We start from the raw sequence: 8,615 nt of genomic DNA, 5'->3' as shown, positions 1-8,615 counted from the left end.
CTATTAGCAAGTAGGTGCCTAAAGACAGACTGGAGGAACAGTTAATCAGTACCTGGAAATACCAGCTTCCAAGTCAAACTATGAGCAGAGGAAAATCAACTCCTCCTGTAACAACCTAAACAGCTTGGCATCTAATGAATGAGAAAGGCTGAAAAGCCTGTGTCAGCTGGTTAATCACTTAGGACTACGTAAACTCAAAAGTATGTTTACAAGAGCCCTATCTTTCCTGTTTACAGAGCAGGAAATTCAAGCCTCTGTACAGGCAGGGACTTTATCATCCTGAGATGATGTAGATGCTCTAAACCTGACCCCACCCCCACTGAAGGAAAAGATTGAGCGAATACACTGGACTGCTAACAGCTAGGAAAGGCAAATACAAGGGGAAAGAACTCTGCCTACCCCATGCAAGGCACTTCATTATCATCATCCCCACTCCCCCCCGGCCCCCCTTTCCATGCCAAGGCTTGAAAGGTAAGATAAAGGATCGGGTAGCAAAAATGATATTGTTATGATACAATAAAGTTTCATACATACTTACCTGGCAGATATATACATAGCTAAGACTCCGTCGTCCCCGACAGAAATTCAAATTTCGCGCCATCGCTAACAGGTAGGTCAGGTGATCTACCGGCCTGCCCTGGGCGGCAGGACTAGGAACCATCCCCGTTTTTCTATCATATTTTCTCTCTTCCACCTGTCTCCTGCGGGGAGGCTGGGTGGGCTTTAATTGTATATATCTGCCAGGTAAGTATGTATGAAACTTTATTGTATCATAACAATATCATTTTCATACAATCAACTTACCTGTCAGGTATATACATAGCTGATTGGCACCCTTCGGTGGAGGGTAAGAGACAGCTACTATATGGAATAGACAGGTAAACAACATATGTTGTAGGTATAAATAAAACCTTGGTTCCTACCTGATAGGTGGTAGACTTCGTGGGTGTTTGCCCAGTAGTCTGCATCACCTCAAGAAACTTTAGCGAGATATATGATCTATGGCCAAGAGTTCTTGTGGGTCTGCCGATGGGGTCTTATCCGCTTACTCGGCAGAGCCTAAAAGGACTTTGTCAATGGGTGCTGATCCACTTATATGACAATACACCTTATGAAGGAGCACACAACCAATCCCGACCACCTGATCCTAACCATATGTTAGAACTAAGGATTGTTCCGAGTTATCCCCGAACTCGTCACAACAACCGTAACTCAAAACTACTACGCACACATACATAATTTCAAAAAAAATTATACTCATCTAATTAGATATGACAAGATTCTCTTACTGAACAACATAGACGGCCGCCCGTGCTAAACCAAGTCCTCTATTGTTCGAAGAGACTCCAGACCATATCCAAAAAGAAGAAAAGTATATACATTTAAGGATTGGTGTCGGCTCCCGTACCCAGAATCGGTATCCGCGATACGAAAGGACCTAGAGAAAAACACTTCTCATATGTCACACGAACGTCTTTCAAGTAATGAGATGCAAAATACTGAGTTGCATCTCCAAAATGTCGTATCTATGATGTTTTTTTAAGCGACATATTCTTATGAAACGAGAGAGACGTCGCTACAGCTCTCACTTCATGAGCTTTAACTCTCAAACAGTTTGTAACTGTTCGTCGGACAGACCTTATGAGCGTCTGTAATGACGTTTCTCACAAAGAATGCCAGCGCATTCTTGGACATCAGTCTTGTGGGGTCTTTTACCGCGCACCAAAAAGACCTTGTCTAGAGCCTCCCATCTGAATGCTTTCTCTGAAGGTAGAACTTCAGAGCTCTACAGGGCATAGAGACCTCTCTGCTTCTCTGCCTACGAGACTCGATATGCCTTTGACTTCGAATGACTTAGGCCAGGGATTCGTGGGATTCTCGTTTTAGCTAAAACAGGGGTCTTAAACGAGCAAATAGCTGAGTCTCCCTTGAATCCTACTTTATCCTGCAGAGCATGTAATTCACTAATTCTCTTTGCCGTAGCTAAAGATAATAGGCAATAGGCAAATCTGGTGATGTCTTCTACCGATGCCAGAATGAGGAGGGTTCGATCTCAGAAAAATGAGAAAGTCGAATCCTCAGTGAAGCCTCTAAACGATCAAAGATGAGAGTTCGAATCTTTCAGAGAAAGAAACTTGAGGACTACGTCTAGGTTCCAGTTCGGAGGTACCGGTTCCTTTCGACTTTGAAGTCTCAAATGACCTTATGAGATCGTGGAGATCTTTATTATCTGCCAGATCTAATCCTCTATTCCTGAAGACAGCAGAGAGCATACTTCTGTATCCCTTTATTGTGGATACAGCTAGATGAGATTTTTCTCTCAGGAATAGCAGGAAATCAGCAATTTCCGCTATAGAGGTAGTGGAGGAGGACAACTTCTTGGATCTACACCACCTTCTAAAAACCTCCCACTTCGATTGGTATACTTTCGAAGTGGAGGTTCTGCGTGCTCTCGCGATCGCGCTTGCCACTTGCGCGAGAAAGCCTCTCGCTCTGACAAGTCTTTCGATAGTCGAAAGGCAGTCAGAGCGAGAGCGGGGAGGTTTTGATGGTACCTCTTGAAGTGTGGTTGTCTGAGAAGATCCGTCCTTCTTGGTAGGGATCTTGGAAGTCTACGATCCACTCTACCACCTCCGTGAACCAATCTTTGGGGTCGGCCAAAAGGGGGCTATTAACGTCATCCTCGTCTCCTTTGACGCCACAAACTTTTTCATTACTAATCCAGGATTTTGAATGGGGGAAAAGCATATACGTCTACTCGAGACCAATTTAACAGGAAGGCGTTTCTACCATAAGTGCTCTTGGATCTTCCACGACCGAGCAAAAGACTGGCAGCCTTTGGAAATGAATGTTGCGAAGAGACTCCACATGAGGTGTCCCCCACAGTGACCAGAGATCTAGACACACTTCCTCGTGTAGGGTCCACTCTGTATGAAGGACCTGGTTCCTCCTGCTGAGTCTGTCCGCCCTCACATTCTACTCCCTGTACGAACCTTGTCAGCAGGGAGATGTTCCTGTGAGACGTCCAAAGCAATAGGTCTCTCGTCAGTTCGTAAAGGAACGAGGAGTGAGTCCCTCCCTGTTTCCGAATGTAGGCAAGTGCGGTGGTGTTGTCCACGTTTACTTGCACTACTTTGTTTGACACCAGAGGTTCTAGGCTCTTCAAAGCCAGATGCACGGCGAAGAGTTCTTTGCAGTTTTATGTGCCAAGTCACCTGTGCTGGTTCCCAGGTGCCTGACACCTCTTCTGAGCCTAATGTCGCTCCCCAACCTTTCTCCGACGCGTCGGAGTACAACACTAGGTCTGGGTTCTGTGTTTTTAGAGAGATCCCTTTGTTCTCTTCCAGAGGGCAACCACCACTCCAGGTGCGATTTTATCTCCACTGGAATGGGAAAAACGTCCGAAAGTTGTCCGGTTTTCCAGCTCCAAGACTTCTTGAGGAAGAATTGAAGCGGACGTAAATGAAGTCTTCCTAGTGGGAAGAACTGTTTCGAGCGAGGAAAGGGTCCCTAGAAGGCTCAACCATTCCCTCGCCGACGTATGTTCCTTCCCTAAGAAGAGAGAGACTATTCGCAAACCTTTTGCGATTCTCTCTTGCGAAGGAAATACTCGAAAACCCCGAGAATCCATCCGAATCAGATAGACTAGGTCCTGTCTGGGGGTCAGCTGAGACTTCTCGAGGTTTCACGAGCAATCCCAACGCTTTGATCAAATCTAGAGTTAACTTTAGGTCCTGCCAAGCACTGTCTCTCTGATCTGGCCCTGATGAGCAGTCGTCCAGATACAGAGAGATATTTACTCCTTTGAGGTGAAGAAACCTCGCCACATTCTTCATCAGGCTTGTGAAGACCTGAGGAGCTGTGGACAGGCCGAAACACAAGGCTCTGAACTGAAAGATCTTCCCCCCGTCATGAAACGGAGGTACTTCTTCGATGAAGGGTGGATGGACGGGACGTGAAAGTAGGCGTCCTGGAGATCTAGAGACAACATCCAATCTCCTTTTCGTAATGACGCTAGGACTGAAGCAGAAGTCTCCATGGAGAACTTCTCCATTCTGAACAAATTTGTTCAGAGAGACTGACGTCCAGTACTGGTCTCCAGCCTCCCGAGGCTTTCGCAACCAGAAAAAGAAAAAGGCGATTGTAAAACCCCGAGTTTTGATCCAGTACTAGTTCTATCGCTCTCTTGTCCCACATTTGTTCACCATCGATCGAAGAGTATCCCTCAGCACAGGATCCTTGTACTTGGCTGATAGTTCCCTTGTATTGACGTTAGGGGAGGAGTGTTCAGGAAAGGGATACGATATCCCTTCCTTATGATAGCCAATGAAGACGCGTCTGTGTTTATCAGTGTCCAGGCTTCCACAAATCCCAGGAGCCTGGCACCTACTGGTGCTTGGAGGAGAGAATCTTCATTTTCCCTTTTTAAACAGGGACGAAAGGCAGACCTACCTCTCTTCTCCGGAGCCTTCCTTCTTGCGGGAGGTCTGGAGGCGTCGGACCACCTCGAAAGGGCTGAACAGATGTACTAGGTCCTTCTTGTCAGATGCAGAAACAGGTTTCTTCTTCCTTGCTGACTGCGTCAGAAGATCCTGAGTCGCCTTCTTCTCAGTTAAAGAATGCGCAATGTCCTTCACTAACTGAGAAGGGAACAAAAAGTCAGATAGAGGCGAATACAGTAGAGCTGCCCTCTGAGCGTGTGAGACTGCCTTGGTTAAGAAGGCGCCATATACAGTCCTTTTCTTTAGAAGACCTGCTCCAAATAATGAGGAGATTTCAAAGATCCATCCCTGTACCGCTTTGTCAATACAAGACAATATGCATAACAGGGCTTCAGGTTCGATTCCTTCCGAATCATGGGCTTTCTTGGACATCACCCCAAGGGACCAATCTAAGAAGTTGAAGACTTCCAATACATGAAAGAGTCCCTTGAGGAGATGGTCCAGTTCAGAAATTCCCCACGTAATTCGTGCCGAATTGAGACCTTGTCGACGTGAAGCGTCAACTAAGGTCGAAAAGTCTGCTTCCGACGTAGACGGGAGAGCAATACCCATATTCTCTCCCGTCTGATACCAAATGCCTCTTTTACCAGCTAATCTCGCTGGAGGCATGCAGAAGACTGTTCTCACTAAGTCTTTCTTAGACTTCATCCATGAGTCTAAGGATTGTAAGGCCCTCTTCATAGAAATGGTGGGCTTCATTTTGAGAAAAGACGAAGGCTTCTTCGTCTTAGCACCTCGAAAAAGAGAGAGCGACGGAGAAGGAGGAGCGGCAGGAGTCAACTCGTCTCCATACTCCTTAAGAAGCAAAGGCAGTCAAAACCTTATAGTTCGACAGTCCTTCTCTTCCCTGATATTCATCATCCGAGTTTTCTTCCAACTCGGGATCTTAAATGGAGTCTCCGCTCCCCTTTCCGTACGTTCCTCTCTGGAGGAGACAAACTCCTAATAGGAGAGGGGCTAAGGGAATGATAATCTTTCCTCTTTCCCGCTTTAATAGCCTTGGAAGGCGCCACAAGCTCAGGCTTCTCTTGATAATTAGAAGACGCTTCCCGCTTGGATGACGCTTCCCGTTCGCCAAGCGTCCTGGCTGACGTCTCTCGCTTACTTGGCTGCTGACGTCTTGATGACGCCTCGCGCCTGGAAGACGCTCCGCTCTCCAAAGGCGTCCTACTTGGCGTCAAAATATTGGTCGGAGCGTCATGTCTACCAACAGTTTTCAATGACGCTTCATTCTAAAAGACGTCTTACGTCTCTCTGGCGTTACGAAACTTTCGTAAGCAAACCGTTCTCGCTCTCGAACCCGAAGCTTCTGTAAGATGTTTAGAAGTTTCACGTCTGCATGACGCTTTCTCGTTTAGCAGGGAGAGAGGACGAGACTTCTTGATTGGAAGCGCCACGTCCTTCCTACGAGGCGCTAAAACTCCCACTAGAGAGGACAGTTGCTCTTGAATGCCATAATTATTCTCCTTGACGCTTCCCCCACGTCCACTGCATGACGCCTTTCGTCATCACTCGGGGGAGAAGTAGGAAAGGGTACTTCTGCGTACTCGTCAGGTGACGCTGACGCCACCTTCGCCTTCTTAATAGAAGAGGGAGCGTCATCTGAGAAACGCTCTGGGCTCGAATCTATTTCGGGTTCTTTCATATGACGCTTCAGAGGTCTCGACAAGTTCGACTCCTTCCACCCTCGTTTAGGTGAGGGAGAGGGAGAGGACGAGAAACCCTCACGAAGGACGCTTTTCCTATAGCGCCCTTGAGCAGCCTGCCACGAAGCAGAGCTAGCTGAAGGGACGTCTGACCGTTGGGGATTCCCCACGACCTCCTTAAGGCTTTCGACTTTCCTTCTCCTCTGGGCATGGGAGCTTGGAAGAGGTCTAGGCCTGGGAGCGTCGCAGGGACGATCAAACGCCCCCTCCACAACACTGGGAGAACTCACTTCACTGTAATGCCTCACTTTCACTAGCCTTACCTTGCAAGTCCGCCATCTTGGACTTCATGTCTCTAATCGTAGCTTTCAGATTGGCGATTTCCGAGGCCGATTCCGAAAGTACACTTTGAGAATGAGATACATAGGGAGAATCTAAATCAGTAGGATTAGAATTATCAGTAAAAGGCTCAATAGGCCTTGAACTCACACCTTTCAGACGTCTAACCCTATCCCTCTCTAACTTCTTCAAATAAGAAGTCAAAGTCTTCCACTCTTCTGCATTTAATCCCTCGCATTCCTTACAAGTATTATTAGCAGAACACTGAAACCCCCTACATTTACGGCATACAGTGTGAGGATCAACCGAAGCTTTCGGTATCCTCACCCTGCAGCCTACATTCACACACATTCTCACACTCACATTTGAATCAGACATACTGAGAAAATCCAAAAAAGCAATTCCAAAAAACAGTCCACAGTAGCGAATGCCAAAACACGATCCAGATACGTCACCAAAAAGCGAGAAAACGATGATCAAAGGATGAAATATGAATCTAAGTCAGGAGGTAAATAGCAACAATGTTGATACCACCGGCGACAGAGAAAATATGATAGAAAACGGGGATGGTTCCTAGTCCTGCCGCCCAGGGCAGGCCGGTAGATCACCTGACCTACCTGTAGCGAGTGGCGCGAAATTTGAATTTCTGTCGGGGACGACGGAGTCTTAGCTATGTATATATCTGACAGGTAAGTTGATTGTATGAAATTGCAAATTAAAAGATCCTGTGGTTGAATTTCCTAGGTACACAAGCCTTTGGTTTTTTATATAGATCACCTTCAACAAAAGTTGGTCTACTTGAAGACACTTTGTAACAAGGTTAGTTGAATCCCACCAGGTAAGTAAACAGATGAGGGAATCACCCACTCGCTTGATTAACAGCATCACTTTTTCCTTAGTCATCAGGGACAAAACGACAATTTGTCCAAAAATGATATTGTTATGATACAATAAAGTTTGTTCATACTTACCTGGCAGATATATATATAGCTGTATTTTCTGAAGTCCGACAGAATTTTAAAAACTTCCGACACACGCAGTGGTCGGCCAGGTGGTTAGTACCCATTCCCTGCCGCTGGGAGGCGGGTATCAGGAACCATTCCCACATTTTCTATTCATAATTTTTATTTCCACTGTCCCCTGAGGGGAGGTACTTGATTATATATATCTGCCAGGTAAGTATGAACAAACTTTATTGTATCATAACAATATCATTTTGTTCATGAAACTTACTGTCAGATATATATATAGCTGAATCCCACCTTTGGAGGTGGAAGGGACAGAATAGAAGGATTTTGGGAAACAAATGCATGCAGATGATTTACATCTTGGTTCTACCTGTTAGCATAGCTGGCTTCGTGGTTACTGCCACGTAAGTCTGCTTGTGCTACTAGAGTTGCCAGCGAGGTAGAGACCTATATAGCTGGTGCACTCCAGATGATCTGTCAACAGGGGCGAGACCACGACGTGACTAGACCATATTGACCATACCATGAGGGCTAAGAAGTAAAATAAATAAATATATATATATATATATATATATATATATATATATATATATATATATATATATATATATATACCATATATATATATATATACCACCTGACCAATCTAGCCAAGTTAAGGTGTTTTAAACTAAGGCTTAAGAGTTAAGAAGTCGCCGTTGTCGGCGACTCAACCACTAAATTAAGAGCTCTTCCTAACCATTTTTTTTTCTACAGGATAGGATGAGTGGTACTTCTTGCCCCCAAGATTGTGTCTGCAGACACTATGGCCCTAGCGAGCAGCAGATCTCATATGCCATCTTCACATCTCGCAGGGAGTGTGAAGTGAACACAGAGTTGCTTCGCTAAAAACATGGTACTCAGGATGTTGCTGAGTGCCATGCTCTGTTGAAATGCTTCCGAGGCCGCGCCCTCACCTCGTGAGCATTCAGATAAAAAGATTTCAAATCTTTGTGCAAAACACAATGAAGGAGCATTTTTGAAAGAACTCCTTAACACTAAAGCCAGGGTGTTCTTCGATATGGGCAAGTCTGGTCTTTTTCGGAACACTGCAGATTGCCCGAATGACTTCAACTTTCTTGAGTTTTATGTAGATAAAACTTGAGAGACCCGACAGGGCA

Source organism: Macrobrachium nipponense, chromosome 27 (genome assembly GCF_015104395.2).
Source record: "Macrobrachium nipponense isolate FS-2020 chromosome 27, ASM1510439v2, whole genome shotgun sequence".
Classification (NCBI taxonomy): Eukaryota; Metazoa; Arthropoda; class Malacostraca; order Decapoda; family Palaemonidae; genus Macrobrachium; species Macrobrachium nipponense.
Note: the sequence above shows the minus strand (reverse complement) of the source record.